The sequence below is a fragment of the Anolis sagrei genome, chromosome 1 (assembly GCF_037176765.1).
Source record: "Anolis sagrei isolate rAnoSag1 chromosome 1, rAnoSag1.mat, whole genome shotgun sequence".
Classification (NCBI taxonomy): Eukaryota; Metazoa; Chordata; class Lepidosauria; order Squamata; family Dactyloidae; genus Anolis; species Anolis sagrei.
In genome coordinates this window covers 214,846,161-214,862,806 of record NC_090021.1, presented here as the reverse complement: position 1 = coordinate 214,862,806, position 16,646 = coordinate 214,846,161, and the positions used below count along the sequence as shown (strand labels likewise).

At 45.3% G+C, this 16,646-nt stretch overlaps 1 protein-coding gene across 3 annotated transcripts in view; it reads right to left on the bottom strand.

Annotated features, from left to right (window-relative positions):
- Positions 1-16,646, bottom strand: part of NCKAP5 (NCK associated protein 5) — a 797,184-nt gene that overhangs the window by 540,582 nt on the left and 239,956 nt on the right. The gene's annotated exons all lie outside the window — the stretch shown is intronic.

Below are 16,646 nucleotides of genomic sequence, written 5' to 3'. Positions count from 1 at the left end.
CATCTGATGACAGATTGCTTATCTAATGATCTTTGCATCTACCAAAATCCAAAGGGTGTACCCTTTATGAGATCACAAACATTTTGCCAACCTTAATGGTTTGTCTTGTCAGAATGTATTATTGATGGGAAAGGTGTGTGGTTGTGAAATTGTGTATAGTATTAATGAAAGGTCTTTGTTCTGCCATTTCTTTTCGTATGTGAAGAGTACAAAGTAGGAGCAACATGAATAATGGAGCGTTGCCGCATCTCTTTTTAACATGAAGATGTATGTTTATTACAGGAAACTATCATAATTCATCCACAGTGGGTACATTTTACTTTCCCTGCATTTTTCAACAGCTTTGTGTTCGCTTCCCAGCTTACAGACAGATTTTGAAAGTGGAATTGGATGCATGTCTTAATATCAATCCACTCATGAGAAGAACACATATGTAGTTAAGAATGCCTAGGAAGACCAATATATTTTTTAGGGAAGATTGAATTAGGTTGACTGAAATTAGGTCATGCCATTTTGAAGTTCTTTGATTTTTGGATAACAAGATGACCGTGGTTGGAGCAGATGCTCTAAGCCATTTAGAACACTATTATTAGGAAGATGTTTATCATTAAAAATAATGGTTTCAGTATTATATGCTTTTAACCCTGCAGTTTTTATTTTGCTCTCCTAATGAACCTGGTACAGTGAGCCATCGGAAATGATATTGGTTATCACTATGACAATTAAAGATTGTCCCATGGAAAGGCATTTATCATCTGTTCCAGGCTGTTAAGCTACATCATTTGGCTGCAATTAGGAAACAGCTGATGAGGTAACCCAGCAGAGCTATAGTACAGGCACAACTATTTCCTCCCCTGCTACTGCAAGCACCTTATACAAGGCTTTTGGTGTTCTGCACCCTGATGTTCTCCTTATGTTTAACATAACAAAGTTCAAGCCAAAAGAAAGTACAACAGCTGCATTATATGGCAGTGTGTTTTGGCCTGCTGCAGTGGTAAAGATTCAGGTTCTCTTCTCCTTTCTAGGGTGCTAAGTTAACTGGCTGGATTTACACTGCCGTATAATATAATTTGCATGATATAGATAGTGTAGATTCATCTAGTAGAAAAAGAGTCTGATAGATCACTAAATATTTAATACTAGCTTGGGGACCCGGCAATGCCTAGGTGACTTGGGAAAGGCACTGTTTTTTGGTTTTTTTTGGGAAGTTTGGTAATATCTCTGGATGCAGCATGAACTACAACTCTCATGTGGCCGGGTCATCCCCCCCCCCCCCCACACACACACACACACAAGCCCCTCCAGTATGTTATGTTGGCCCGGGTTATTTGAAAAAGGCACTGTTTGTTTTGGTGTTTTAGGTAATTTTCGTTTGGTAATTTGTAGCTCTATTTCTTAAAAAAAATGCCAGTCTTTATTTTTTATGAATGCTCCCATTAGAAAATGCAAAAGGATGTGAGTGAACTGCAATTTCCAAAATCGTGGGCCAATCACCCCAAACCCCACCAGTACTAAGGAGGCTGTCCAGGTCCTGAACCGGTGCTTGGCCGCTATGACGGTCTGGATGAGGGCGAACAAATTGAAACTGAATCCAGCCAAGACAGAGGTACTCCTGGTTAGTCGTAAGGCCGAACAGGGTATAGGGTTACAGCCTGTGTTGGACGGGGTTGCACTCCCCCTGAAGACACAGGTTCGCAGCTTGGGTGTGATCCTGGACTCATCGCTGAGCCTGGAACCCCAGGTTTTGGCGGTGACCAGGGGAGCATTTGCACAGTCAAAGCTCGTGCGCCAGTTGCGCCCGTACCTTGGGAAGTCTGACTTGGCCACAGTAGTCCACGCTCTGGTTACATCCCATTTAGACTACTGCAACGCTCTCTACGTGGGGTTGCCTTTGAAGACGGCTCGGAAGCTCCAACTAGTCCAACGTGCGGCAGCCATGATACTAACAGGAGCGGAGCGCAGGGAGCATACAACTCCTTTGCTGCACCAGCTCCACTGGCTGCCGATTTGCTACCGGGCTCAATTCAAAGTGCTGGTGTTGGCCTTTAAAGCCCTAAACGGTTCTGGCCCAAGCTACCCATCCGAACGTATCTCTGCTTATGAACCCACCAGGACTCTAAGATCTTCTGGGGAGGCCCTGCTCTCAATCCCGCCTGCATCACAGGCACGGCTGGCGGGGACGAGGGACAGGGCCTTTTCTGTGGTGGCACCCCGGCTGTGGAACGCCCTTCCCATGGACATTAGATCAGCCCCTTCGTTAATGGTGTTTCGAAGAAAACTAAAAACCTGGCTGTTCGAACAGGCGTTCAGTTAAACAATGCAATGCACACGATGAATATAGGAAACGGAATTATGGAAGACGAATTGGATCACGATTCTAGTTACGAGACGTTAATGTGTTGTTATTGATGTGTCATTTTGTATATTATGCTGTTAATGGTTTTTAAATTTTGTATGCTGTTGGATTGACTTTTTCTCTTGTTGTAAACCGCGTTGAGTCGCCTACAAGGCTGAGAAATTGCGGTATACAAGCAAAGTAAATAAATAAATAAATAAATACTCAAAGTTGACTATGTTGAGTCTGAGTGCCAGGTTTGGTCTAGTTCTGACGTCAGCTGCGTTAAGTGCTCTCTGAATAAGGGCGAACTACAACTCTCAGAGCCAAAGACAATCACTCCCAAACCCTGCTTATATGCACAGTTGAGCATGTTGGGTCTGTGCGCAACGTTTGGTCCAGATCTGACATCAGCTGGGTTCAGGGCTCTCTGGATATGGGTGAACTACGATTCCCAGCATCAAGGTCCTTTCCCCCAAACCCCTGCAGTATGTTCTCTTGGTCATGAGACTTTACTGTGCAAAGTTTTGTCTTGGTCCATTGTCAGTGGAGGTCGATTTCTCTGGATGCAGGTGAACTATAACTCCCATGAAGGTCAATTTCCCTCAAACATCTCCAGTATGTTCTCTTGGTCATGGAGAGTCTGTGTGCCAAGTTTGGTCCAGGTCCATCATTCGTGGAGGTCCTGGGCTGTAGAAAGCGAATCAGGTGAAGGTACTGCATATCCATGGTCCATCCTCCCCCCAAACCACACTGGGACGTATGGTGGGTTATGTGGGTCTGTGTGGCAAGGTTTGTCATCCATGAGGGTTGCAGTGGTCTCTGGAACTGAGTTAAAGTACTGCAATTCTCATCATCCATTGCAAGTGTGGTCCAGATCCATTGTTGGTTGGGTTCACAGTGCTCTCTGGGTGTAGGTGAACTACAACTCCTCTAAATGATGGTGAATTCTTTCCAAACCTCTTGTTCAATTGCTGATCAATTCCTGTTTGCTGTGTGCCATAAGAATGGGTAGGAAAAGATTAAGTGAGAGGCAATGGGCAGGGCCATGCAAATTTGGAGAAAGGAACCCTGAGAATGTCCATTCTGGAGAAAAAACAGAACAATTAGGATTAAATGGTCACTCAATGAAAGTATTCCTTGGGTGTTCTGGGAGGACATTGGTAGTGTTTGGGCTACATGTTCATGGAGCTCACTCTAACCTGCAATGTCAGTGGAGGGAGTGCCTTTGGAGGCTTCTCAGCACTTGAAACTATAGCCTGTTTGTAGAGGAGGGAGGCTGTGTGTGTAAGCGGACACCTCTGCCACTTACACACGCTAGCTCTTCAAGTAACATTATTAAAATTGCCTTTTGAATCTAAAATTTCAAGCTCTGAAATTTAGTCAATGTCTTGGATTAAAATAAGGACTTTTTCATATATTTTCCTGTAGTAGCTTTAAGTCTGGCAGAACACATCACTTCTTGATCTGTTGACTATTCTTCCCCGTTATTTCAGTTTTACAAATCTATCCATAATTTTATTATGAACCAAAAGCAAATACGGTAATATATTCTAATGTTCTCTCAATCAAAAATAGGCAAAAGCTAATAAAGGTAACCTACAGCATATATTATGATATGAAAATTGAATGCATTTTGATTGCAAATTTAATTGTTTAAACAAGCAATAACTCATTGTTTTTACAAAACATTTGGCATAAATTTCATTATTATTCAAAATTACATAAGGATCACCTAATGCTTCATATTAAAATCCTATTTGAAGTTATTAAAACTGATTTTCAATTGATATTCTGCTCAGTTTTTTTTAAATACAATGTTGCAAAATTTCAACTGGAAATCTCTTTCTAATTTTCTCTTCAAGCAAAGCAACGTAGTTTTCTTGGAGATGAAGCTGAATAAATGTATGCATTTTGTGAAAGTACTTATGCAAGCTGTTGTTGCTGTTTTTGATTGGAGGTACCCTTGACGCCCAGAAGTATAAAACATTTTAATCCCTCCCTCCCCTTCCCCATGTGTTCCAAAATGCCCTCGAGGTTGTGTGGGGGCCTTCCCACCAGATTTTTGTGTGCCCAGAACAATGATATTCCCAGAAGAGGCCTTTTTTTAACATCAAGAAGTGAACAAGAAAGGATTTCTCTTCACTTCCTGTTATCTTAAATGGTTCAAGAACATCCCAAAACTAGGTTGTGCCATTGTGTCGGCAGTCGCAGGCAAAAGGGAAGTTGCATGGTGCACCCTCCTTCTTCCCCCATCATATGGTGGGAATGGCACAGAACACATTGACACCCTGTCTGTCCACATCATGAGGGAAAGGCTGGTAATTAATGATATGGGGTGAAAGGGAGGAGGAAGTCCATTCTGACGCTTCACCTCCACTTCGGGAGGAATATGGGCAGGGCCTGCAAAGTGTCGTCTGATAGTGCTCAGTAGGCCTTGTCCAAAACTGGCAAAACAGGGCTATTTAGCCCCATGTGAAGAGGTCATTGGTGTTGTGCCTCAGAATAGATTCACCTTGCTTTCTCTGACAAAACCAGCCAATCTTGAGAGGTAGGAAGTTTATTGAAGCAATCAAGTAAAAGCAGTACAAATTCAGTGGTTACAAGGTAAAAAGTTCAATATAATCCTTTGGAGTTTGAGCAGGAGACATGGAGCAAAGCAGGAAGCCAACACTAGGAAGTAGCTTAAGGTTACATGAAGCCGGCCGTTTCTAAATCTCTAGCCCCCGAGCTGGAGCTACTGCAAGCCATTGCAACGTTGAAACTAACACAGGAGAAATCTCCAGGCAGATTACTTATACGTTACACTTCAAAACAGCAAACATCAAACAAGCCTTAACGAGCAGTTTTCCCACAGATGAGGTCAACACTTCTCTGCCAGCCGCGAACTCCTTCGCAACACCTGGCCTGGGCGGCCTTGCCGCCCCGCAACTGTCTGACCTTGCTTCCCACCAACTGCCTTATCAACCACATTCCGATCTTGTGAAAGCATTGAAGACACAGACCTGTCTCTAAATTCATGGGAAGAAAACTGAGAGCCCACATCTGCACTACCATTCCCATCAAGCTCCTCACTCCCATTCCCATCAAGTTGGTGCTGAACCACAACACTATCCCCCCCCCCCAGGGCCCCCCCTTGGGCCCCCCACCGGCCCGGGCTTGGCCGGGTAGGCCCGATGAAACCGGGACACCAGGAGAGGAGCATGAACATCCCGAGCATCCACCCAACAGCGCTCTTCAGGCCCATAGCCCACCCAGTCCACCAAGTACTGTAATTTGCGGTGATGACGGCGAGAGTCCAAAATGTCCGCTATTTCAAACTCCTCCTCGCCATCGCGTAGAACCGGGGGGGGGCGGAGGAGCCCCGCCAGCATCCGGCCGGACGTCCGTGGCGGGTTGTAGCAAGGATCGATGGAAAACTGGATGAATCCGCATACCGTGCGGGAGTTTTAGTTTAAAGGTCACAGGGTTCAACTGTTCCACCACTGGGTACGGTCCCACAAAACGGGCGTCCAGCTTTCGAGAGGGGCGTTGGATAGGCAGATGTTTAGTGGACAGCCAAACACGATCTCCCACTTGAATCGGTGGACCCGGCTGACGATGGGTATCAGCCATCCGTTTGTAATCCTCTTTTGCCTGCTCAAGCTGAGCCTTTAAGATCTCTTGAATCGCTGCGAGCTCCTGCAGCCAAGTGGTCGCAGCAGGGACCTCCCCAGGCCCAATCACGGAAGGAAAGAACCGGGGGTGGTATCCATAGTTAGCAAAGAACGGGGCTTCTTTAGTCGATCCGTGAGTAGCATTGTTGTAGGCAAACTCGGCTACAGCAAGAAGCGATGACCAATTGTCCTGTTGATAGTTTACAAAACATCTCAAATACTGTTCAAGGGTGGCGTTGGTCTTCTCGGTCTGGCCATCAGACTGTGGATGATGTGCTGACGACATCCGACTCTCGATGCCTAACTGTCGCTGTATCTCCTTCCAGAAGTGTGAGGTAAATTGAGCCCCACGGTCAGTCACCAAACTCTTTGGAAGTCCATGAAGACGGAAAATGTGACTTAGGAATAAGTCGGCAGTTTCTTTGGCAGTAGGCATTCCCCCACAGGGAATGAAGTGTCCCATCTTGGTAAAAAGATCCACCACCACCAGAATGGTAGTGAAACCTTGGGATTCCGGTAAATCCGTGATGAAATCGGCCGACACAATTTCCCAGGGCCGACTCGGAGTAGGCAAAGGTTGTAGCAAACTAGCCGGTTTGCCAGTAGGATTCTTGGCGTGGTGACACACCGGACAGCCATTGACATATTTCTCGACCTCTCGCCGGATCTTGGGCCACCAGAAATCCCTCAGTATTAGCTGCATTGTTTTAAAAATCCCAAAATGTCCCGCCGGCTTGGTATCATGGCATAGTTTTAAGATCTCCTCCCGCTCGGGACCGAGCAGCACATAGACCTGTGAACGATGACACAACATCCCATCTATTTCTTGAAATGGGAACTTTAATCCGGCCTCCAGTTGTTCTTGTACCCACAAGTCCTCTTGCTGCCGCGCCCGGATTCTTTCAGCCAGAGTCGAAGGGGGCCTTGTTGTGCTGGTGAGTGCAAAGTTTTCTGGCCGCAAAATGCAGGACTCTGAGGAGTCTTCTTGGCCCCGAGTATATTCCGGCTTGCGCGACAGAGCATCCGCTTGTTTGTTTTGGGCCGCCGGCACATAGCAAATTTGGAAATTGAATCTCTCAAAAAACAACGCCCAATGCTGCTGTCGTTGGTTTAACTTCCGGGACGTACGGAGATATTCCAGATTGCGGTGATCTGTATGAACTTCCACTGGTTGGGGAGCTCCCTCTAGCCAATGTCTCCAAGTCTCAAACGCCGACTTGATGGCTAGGAGTTCCTTTTCCCAAATGGTGTAGTTCCGTTCTGGGGCAGTCAACTGTCGAGAGAAGTATGCACAGGGCTGGAGATGATCCCCCGCAGGTTGTAGCAACACTGCCCCGACCGCCACATCCGACGCGTCGGCCTGCACCACAAACAGCTTAGTAGGATCAGGATGTTGTAGGATAGGCTGGGAAGTGAAAAATTCCTTGAGCCGCTGAAATCCTCTTTCAGCCGCCTCAGTCCAAAGGAACGGCCGTTTACCTCTCAGGCACTGGGTAATGGGGTCCGCCCAGCGGGCAAAGTCTGGGATGAATTTACGATAATAATTGGCGAACCCCATGAATCTTTGAATGTCCTTTTTGCTCCCAGGGGATTTCCATTCCAACACCGCGGAGACTTTAGTAGGGTCCATAGAGATTCCCTCCGCCGAAATGCGGTGTCCCAGGAAGTCTACTTCCTCTAAGTCGAAAGCGCACTTCTCCAGCTTCGCATATAGTCCATGATCCCTCAGGCGCTGAAGCACCGCACGCACCTGTTGAGTGTGGTCACGGGGATTCGTCGAGTAGATCAGGAAGTCGTCCAGGTAAATAACTAGAAAACGGTCTAAAAAATCGCGAAAGACGTCGTTGACGAAGTGCTGGAACGTGGCTGGAGCGTTGCAGAGACCGAAACCCATAACTCTGTATTCAAAGCTCCCGAAACGGGTCTGAAAAGCTGTCTTCCACTCGTCCCCTTCCCGGATACGCACCAAATTATAAGCCCCCCTAAGGTCCAGTTTGGTGAAAATCCGAGCTCCTCGCAACCGGTTGAGTAACTCCGGGATGAGGGGAAGCGGATAACGGTTCTTGATCGTGATGTTGTTCAATGCCCGATAGTCATTACAGAGTCTCAGCTCCCCTGACTTCTTCTTGACGAACAAAACTGGGGAGCCGGCCGGCGACTGCGAGGGACGAATGAACCCCTTGTGTAGGTTGGTATCCAAAAACTCCCGGAGAGCTGCCAGCTCCGGTTCCGAGAGAGAATACAACCGCCCACGCGGAATCGGGGCGCCCGGAATCAAGTCAATAGCGCAGTCGTATGGACGGTGGGGAGGAAGTCTCTCCGCCTCCTTTTCGCTGAAAACGTCCCAGAAATCTTGGTATTTGGCGGGCAGCTGGCCCGTAGCCTGTGCGGCAACCTCTGCGAGCCGACACTTCCGCTCCCCGCCACAATGGTCTTTGCAAAAGGCCGAAGTGAACCGTAACTGTTTCTGGGACCACCAAATGGTCGGGTTGTGCTTGGCCAGCCATGGAATTCCCAACACCACAGCGTGTGGAAGGTCCGTGACCAAAAAGGAGACCTCTTCCACATGGTCCCCGACCTTCATCTGCACAGGCGCCGTATAGCGAGCCACCGGCCCGGCTTTCAGCGAGCGCCCATCAAAGTTTTGTACATCCCGGGGAGGCCGGAGGTCTAAGCATTGTAATCCAAGGTATTCCACAAACCGACTGTCCATGAAATTGTTAGTGGCCCCACAGTCGACCAAGGCGTGCACCGCAGTGGGAGTCTTTTGAGCTATACAAAACGAAACCAAGAGAAAGAACAACACCCCAGTTGCGGGCTCTGGAAACGGGATGGAGACCGAGTCAGCGAGCCCAGCTAAACTTGGTCGTTGCCTTCCCCCGCCGGCTGTTCGGCCCATTGCTCACCCGAACTCTGGGCCGGGGGCGCCACGGCCTCCGCTGAACCAGAGGCCCCCGCCAGGAGAGGGCTTGTCTTCTTCTTTACTGGGCACTCCCGAGAAAAATGTCCACTGCCCCCACAATACCAACACAGGTTCAGCCGTTGTCTCCGCGCCTTTTCTGCCGCATCGATTTTGGGGCGCATGGAACCCAACTGCATGGGCTCCTCTGCGTCAGGCACATGAGCTGGCGGCGGTCCCAGGCGACGTGGTATCCCTGCATCGGCCCCCCTTCGACCAACTGGCCGAGAGCCGGCAAGGATATGGCGTTGGGTAGTCATAGTCCCATCAACCCGGATACACAGGGACATCAACTCTTCCAAATCGGCTGGAACAGCGGAACGGGCCACCTCCAACTGCATCTCCTGGGTGAGCCCCGCCTTGAAAGCACTCATGTAGGCGGCATCATTCCAGGCAAGCTCCCGCTGCAAAACACGAAATTCTGAAATGTATTCGGCCAAATGCCCTTCTTTCTGCTTGAGAGCTCGCAACTTACGATCCGCCAACTCCCGGTGCACTTGGCCTCCCCATACTTTGTGCAGTTCATCCATAAAAGCCTTGGCGGTGTTGCACACAGGGGAAGCAGCCTCACGTAACGCGGTGGCCCAGGAGAGGGCCGGGCCCTCCAACAGACTGTAGGCAAAGCCCACCTTGGCGGCTTCATCCGGGAACTCCGCTGCCCGCACTGTGAGATAGGCATCACACTGCCCCAGGAAGTCCTTGACCCGTTGGCTGTCTCCAGAGAACTTGTTAGGCAATGCCATGGGAGTCCTTAGCGGCTGGACTGGAGGGTTGGCTGCTGCTTGCCCTTGCATCGTTGCTATCTGCTGCTGAAGGGTCACCAGCTGTTGTTGCATCGCCTGAGCTTCAGCGGGATTCATAGTGGCTGGGAGAAGCAAGGACTTTGTTGGGGTTAGTTTCAAACTGTTGTGAAAGCATTGAAGACACAGACCTGTCTCTAAATTCATGGGAAGAAAACTGAGAGCCCACATCTGCACTACCATTCCCATCAAGCTCCTCACTCCCATTCCCATCAAGTTGGTGCTGAACCACAACAATTGGTGGGAACTGCTCAGGTTTCTCATATGGTGTTTGGGACATTGGGGGGAAAAATGATGTCTTTTCTGGAGTGCGTGCAATGGGGTGGTTGTCTGGGAAGTAATGCACCTCTGTGGTCTTCCGTGGCTTCCCGCCCCTGATGTACATGGTCTACTTTACTAATGAAGAATTCACCAGCTGGAGAAAAGGTATGACATTATCAATTACAACTAAAAAAATCTAGAACAGTTGTTCTCAAACTGTGCTCCTCCTGATGTTTTGGAATTCAGCTCTCACAATTCCTAACAGCTGGTAAGCTGGATGGGATCTAGGGACAAATACAACTAGGATCATATGAGATTCACATCAAGTGAAATTCTTTCTGCTCAAATTTTATGTGGGCCACTAATTGTGAAGACCACAAAGTACAGAGATCCACACAAATTCTCCCCAGAAGGTCTAACAGTATTCACTGGCTCCAAGGATAGCAGACCCATTAAATCAGAGCCAGTTTTAAAAGGCAAAATATATGCAAGATTCATTAACTTAATGAGCCTAAGAAATGGATTTAAGACATAACCATTTGCTACACACCCTTTTTTGCAATGACACTTGGGAACTGGGGTGTAAAATGTATAGCATACTGAGAGTTCTAGTTAGTTTTGGACTATAGAGAAAACAGCATCAGAAACCTACAACTGATGTATCTTGTCGGAGCCCAAGGTCACGCATCCACAGTGTACTTCCTTCATCCATAACATTATGAGTTCATGTCAAAAACCATAATTGTTAAGATAATGGCAGAACTTGCACCGGGAGAGGCCAAAATTCTACCTTTCTTCATGATATTATGACTGGATTAAAAGGCAGCTATCAAGACAGGATAGTTTATCACTCATCTAAGGAGTTAATATTACCAAGTTCTGAGTACATTATCAAGTTCAGATTAATCAGCTTTTTAATATATGGGCAAGCAGGAACTATGACATTGCTACAACACTGTTTACAAGAAAACAGACCAAACAAAATATACACTGAATGATAGTGATGGTTTTAAGTGGCTGGCCTCTACAGCATATGGTGTGTGCATGTGACTCGTGGATGAGATGGATCAAATGAGACAGGAGGTGTTAACAAAGCATGAAAACATTTATGTGACTTGCTGAAAAAATGTAGGAGTGGTTATTTTCCCCTCTGTTGTTCAGTATCAAAATAGGGCCATTTCTTTGTCTCGTCAATTTGCCTCCACATTTACGGTCATGGGATTGGAAAAGATTTTGCTTTGAGTTCAAAGATTTTTTAACAATGACAGCTTGTGGGCTTCCTTGGATAAGGTCTTAAGGCTCTTTTCTAGGAAGCATAATGCTAGAATAAAGAATTTGTCTTTAAGGTATGGTACAGTAGAAGAAGCTGGAAGCATCAATTAAGCCTGAATCTCAGGATGTTGCTGCCATACAAAAATTGAGAACAACAATAGGTTAATATCTGAAGAAATGACTCCTTTATTATGGATTGGTTCCCATTTCTTTCTCTTATAAAAAGAAACAGGGGTAATCTCATCTGGTTCTCTTCAATCATGCAAAAAAACATTTGACTTACAAACAATTATCAGAAAAAGGAACGGTAAAGAAACTAAAAACATTACAAGAATTACAAAAAGATGATTACACAAAAATTGGTTCTACTAGTCAACTACAACAGAGATGGCAATTAGATTTTTTAAAAATGGGGAATACAAGAGCCGGAGAATCAATGGAATTTATTATTGCAGACAAACCCCCCCCCCCCAAAAAAACAAAAACAAATCAGGAATATATATCAATTCTCTTTGAAAGAGTATATAACTGACAAACAAGTAAAGGAGTCCATGATTCAATGGGCAAAAAAATAGGATGAGCAATAAATCTAGAAGAATGGGAACAACTCTGGACAACAATTTACAAGATGTTCTACCATAAAAGAGAACTTTTACAAAATGATGTACAGATGGTATGTAACCCCAGACAAACTCGCAAAGATATATAAGTTTGGGCTTATATTGGAAATGTAAACAGAAAAAGAAATATTTTACCACATGTGGTGGAACTGCCCAAAGATTAAAGATTTCTTGATAAAAATTCATAATTAAATGGAAACGATATTAAAAAATAAAGTAACGGCAAAAGGAAAATCATCTGGGGGATTTGGGGAAAGGGTCTGGGTGGTGTGGAGAACAGAAAAGGACCTGGGCATCATTGGCACACAGGGGAAAGGGTCTGGGTGGAGTGGAGGCAAACTGGAAAGGGACTGGGCGGAGTGGGGCGAAGAGTAAGGGGTCTGGACAGAGTGGGGGTGAAGGGGAAAGGATCTGGGCTGCATAGGGGTGAAAAGGAAAGGGCCTGGGCAGTGGGGGGTTCGGGAAAAAGTGTATGGGCGGAGTAGGGGCTAAGGAAAAAGGGTCTGGGCATCATGAGAGTTCAGGGGAAAGGGTCTGGGCAGGTAGCCACCCTTCTGGGGCTTAACTCTCTCTGTGCTGAAGAAGCACTGCATCACCATGAACCTCCACGTGGTCTGCAGCCTCCCTGCCCTGTGCCTTTAAGTGTCTTGCTGGTTTCCCAAGGGCACGTGCCTGACTCCTGCCTGCCTTTCTCTCTCTTTCTGCCTCTTCCACAAGGTGAGGGGGGTCTTTCAGCAGCAGGGTTTGGCAGCGGGGCTTTCCAGCTGGGCACACTTGGGGGGAAGAGTCTGGGAGGAGAGAAGCGCAGAGTCCCTCTATTTGCTAAGGACTGCGTAAAGCACAGTTTGAGAACCGTTAGTATACAACGCAGACATCATTATCCCTATCAGGGAGTCATCAAATAATGTCTGTTATTGGTGACTGAAGTTTTATTTCGGCAGAAAAGCTTCAACCATCACTAAAATGAATAAGAATGTTTGCCCATTTGTTTTCCCTACACTACCCCTTGTCAAACAGATGTGGACATTTCCTGCCATATTGTAGAACCCTATAGCTTACACAGTGGTCCTTATCCAAAGCCAATGATTTCCTACTCCAGGCAGATCCTATAAAGGATGAAAGGGCAAAGAAGGCTGCAATCAATTCAGCATATCCATTTTAAGACTAAGGAAATGGAGTCACATAAATTTGAGGTGGAATGCCATCTGTACGCACTATATATTGACTAGGTGAATGGGAGTGAAAAATCCCATCAGAATTCCCGATGCAAAGGTCTGCTGTTCATTTGCCCAGACTCTCTTTATATAAACATTGCTGACTTAGAAAATTGTTCCCCAGAGCTATACACAGTAGCTCTTGTATGTTGTGACCTGTCATGAAGATACAGACATGAAAGATTAGCAATAAGAGGCCAACAGGAGTGCAAAGGCTGGGGCTTCCTTGTCTGCAGACATGCCAACACATTCTTCACCCCTTTAGTAAGACAGCTGAGAGGCATCTTGTTTTCATTGCTTCCTGCCGTCACTTTGTCTTTCTTTCCTCTGTCTGACAGCACACCCAGTTCCAGCCACAAACTTTTTTTTTCTGGAGGAATGGGACTTGTTAAGGCAGGTTATAAAGTAACATCTGCTTTGCAGTAGCAAGCAGTACTCATGTTCATCTTATCAATGCATATTTATTGTCTACGAAATACTGTACTATCAGCACAATACTCATATACATACCTATTGATATATATTGGGGTTTGGATACCAAAAGCTGTGGATACAAAAATCCCCTTATATACAATGATGTAGTAAAAATGTGCCCCTTAGATAAAATAGCAAAATCAAGGTTTGCTTTTTGGATTTTGTGTGTGTGTGATGTTTTCAAGGCATGGATGGTTGAATACATTGATACAGAGGGCCGGCGGCTGTATATGCATGAAGACTCTTATACACATCATCTATAATGCACATACCATACACACATACATAAACATATCTTTGTATTACTAAAATTTAATAATAAAAAAATAAAAAAATCTTTATGTACATCTTACACCTGCACTGAAGGTGCTTTATGCACACTGGCCAATATGCTTCATCTACAACATGCCTATAATATCATACCTATGATTTAACTCTCCATTGACCCCTGAAACCACCTTAAATGACAGTATGGCCACTTCCAGACTTAAACGCGTGATGAAGCGAGTTTAAGAAACCTGCTTAGGTGCACTTTTAAGTCTACACATCTACCCCCCAACAAAATCAGGCTTTCCTAAGGGCCTGTCCACATTCCAGCACAGTGATTTCTCCCTTCCTTTTTTCCTGGACTATCATTGGTACATTTCAAGAAGCTCCGGAGAGGCCTAATGGTGAGCCAGTAAGTTTTTAAGGCTTTTTCTTGAGGGGTGGGGAGTTGCCATCTCGCATCTTTGTGCTCCAGGAGCCCAAAAGGTATGAGAGGTCTGGACAGACCCTGGATACTCGTGAGACTACCCATGGGTCTGTCCTCACAGGACCCACAGCCCATTAGAACTTGGGTCTTTCAGAAAGGTCTGGATCTCATCTATCTAATTAATTCGGGACAAAGGTGGGTTTTCCTGCTTTGTCTAGAATTAATTTGCTTTTAGCTGTGTCATTTGGACACCTCCGGTAACACCACGAGAGCTCTTGCCTTTTGGGCCCTGTCTGGATGGGCCCTTAAAGATCTGTTTTGCTGGCGGGTGAGGCACTGCATGATGTCATTACTAGCCTCCTCCTGACAGTGAGTAAGACTGAAATGTGGCGTTGTCACAGGTCCCTGTGGAAGTTCCTCTTTCTTCTCCTTGCAGACTCCTTTCTTTTAGGTGGGTGGGGGATATGTCATCCTGTAACGTGTTGTTTACCAATAGTACAGACCTCTGTTCTCAAGATGAAATATGAACAATTTTCAGTTCAACACTTAGAAAAGTTTCCGGGGGGGGGGGGGGAATCCTCTCACTAACAAGTACTGGAAATATATTCAGGGATAACTGACTAGCCCTATCCCTTTCATCTTCTCTGAGATACATGGGCATTCTTGCTAATGTGAGCAGTAGTGTTCAGGGAAGGCCAGGAGCTTCTCAGAGCTCCGTGGCCATTGCTACAATGCCAACAGGATGACGAAAGTAAGACTGCTCATTTAGCATGTCTAACCAAGCTTAGCTCCACTTGATAGTCAAGACTGCATCCTGTCACCACAGTGGAATGGAGGTGGACAATGTAGCCATCTTCAGGGCTGGTGCAGAGTACTTCACTCTGGACTAGTCCCGGGGTTTTCCTGCCCATGTAGATGCGCCCATAAATAGAATAGATAGAAAATATGTGCCATTGTATAAAGAAGAGCTTTCGGACAATATTTAGAAAATTAAATTTTATTTTTAAAATGAAAGCCATAATTAGAATGCCCAAGACAGTGTCACATATTTTAAAACAACTGAGAGGGCTTCTGTCTGTATGCCATCTTCCTAAACAAAAAAAATGTCCTAACACTTTGGTAAGCAGTAGAGTTAAATGTTTTGCTCCTTAGAATGCATTTTGGATTATATTTGGTATCTTAAAAACAATTAATTCAATAATAGGACTTGTGGAGTTCTAACATTCTTAATCCTCTGAGTAATTCATGCCTTCATCCACTAGTATCATAACTTTAACTTAGTACTACAATAGAAAGCACTAAAAATAAATGTGTCTTTTATAATTCTAATTAAGTATTCATTACATGGGCTACAATCATCCTTTGCCAATGCTTACATAAAAGAGTGTAGACATTTTTCCCCCATTTAAAACTACAAAAGTACCTCACTTTGCCTTATCTGTATGGTTTACATAGCTGTAGCGTTAACCACTAAGGGCAATAATTGTTCTACTTTATGGCCAAACATTCATTTGCCTCCATGTTTAACTCTAGATCCACACTTAAAGTAGTCTTTCTAAATCATATTTTCTTTTAGCAAATAATATACGTAAGTTCAATAAATGAAAATAATAATCCAAGGAATGTTGGAAGCCCAATTTAAACATTGGCAATGAAGATCCACATAATTAAACTAATGGTATTCCCTGTAGTAACCTATGGATGTGAGAGCTGGACCATAAAGAAGGCTGAGAAGGAAGATAGACACATTTGAACTGTGGTGTTGGAGAAAAATTCTGAGAGTGCCTTGGACCGAGAAAATATCAAACCAGTCCATACTCCAGGAAATAATGCCTCACTGGAGGGAAGGATATTAGAGGCAAAGATGAAGGACTTTGTCCACATAATGAGAAAACAGGAAAGCTTGGAGAAGACAATTATGCTGGGGAAAAGGAAAAGAAAAAGGAAGAGGGGCCGACCAAGGACAAGATGGGGGGATGTTATCCCTGACATGACTGGTTTGACTCTGAAGGAGCTGGGGGTGGCCACAGCTGACAGCGAGGTCCATGAGGTCACGAAGAGTTGGAAGCGACTGAACGAATAAACAATAACAAATTTAAATTTAAGTGCGGTTTAGAAATGGGCTATTGCAACTATTTATTTGTGTTAAAAGATTGGTGCCCAGTCTTTAAAGCCACCCACACAACAAAAGAATGAATAATCTGATATTTGTCTTGAAGATCCCCCAAGAAACTGTAGACACAAGCCAAGGCATGATAATCCTACTATGAATATGCACAGTTTGAATACATGGGTAGAATAACATATGAACTCCCTCCAGTGATACAGGTACACAAGAAATCAGAAGTGTGTTTTCCCTAG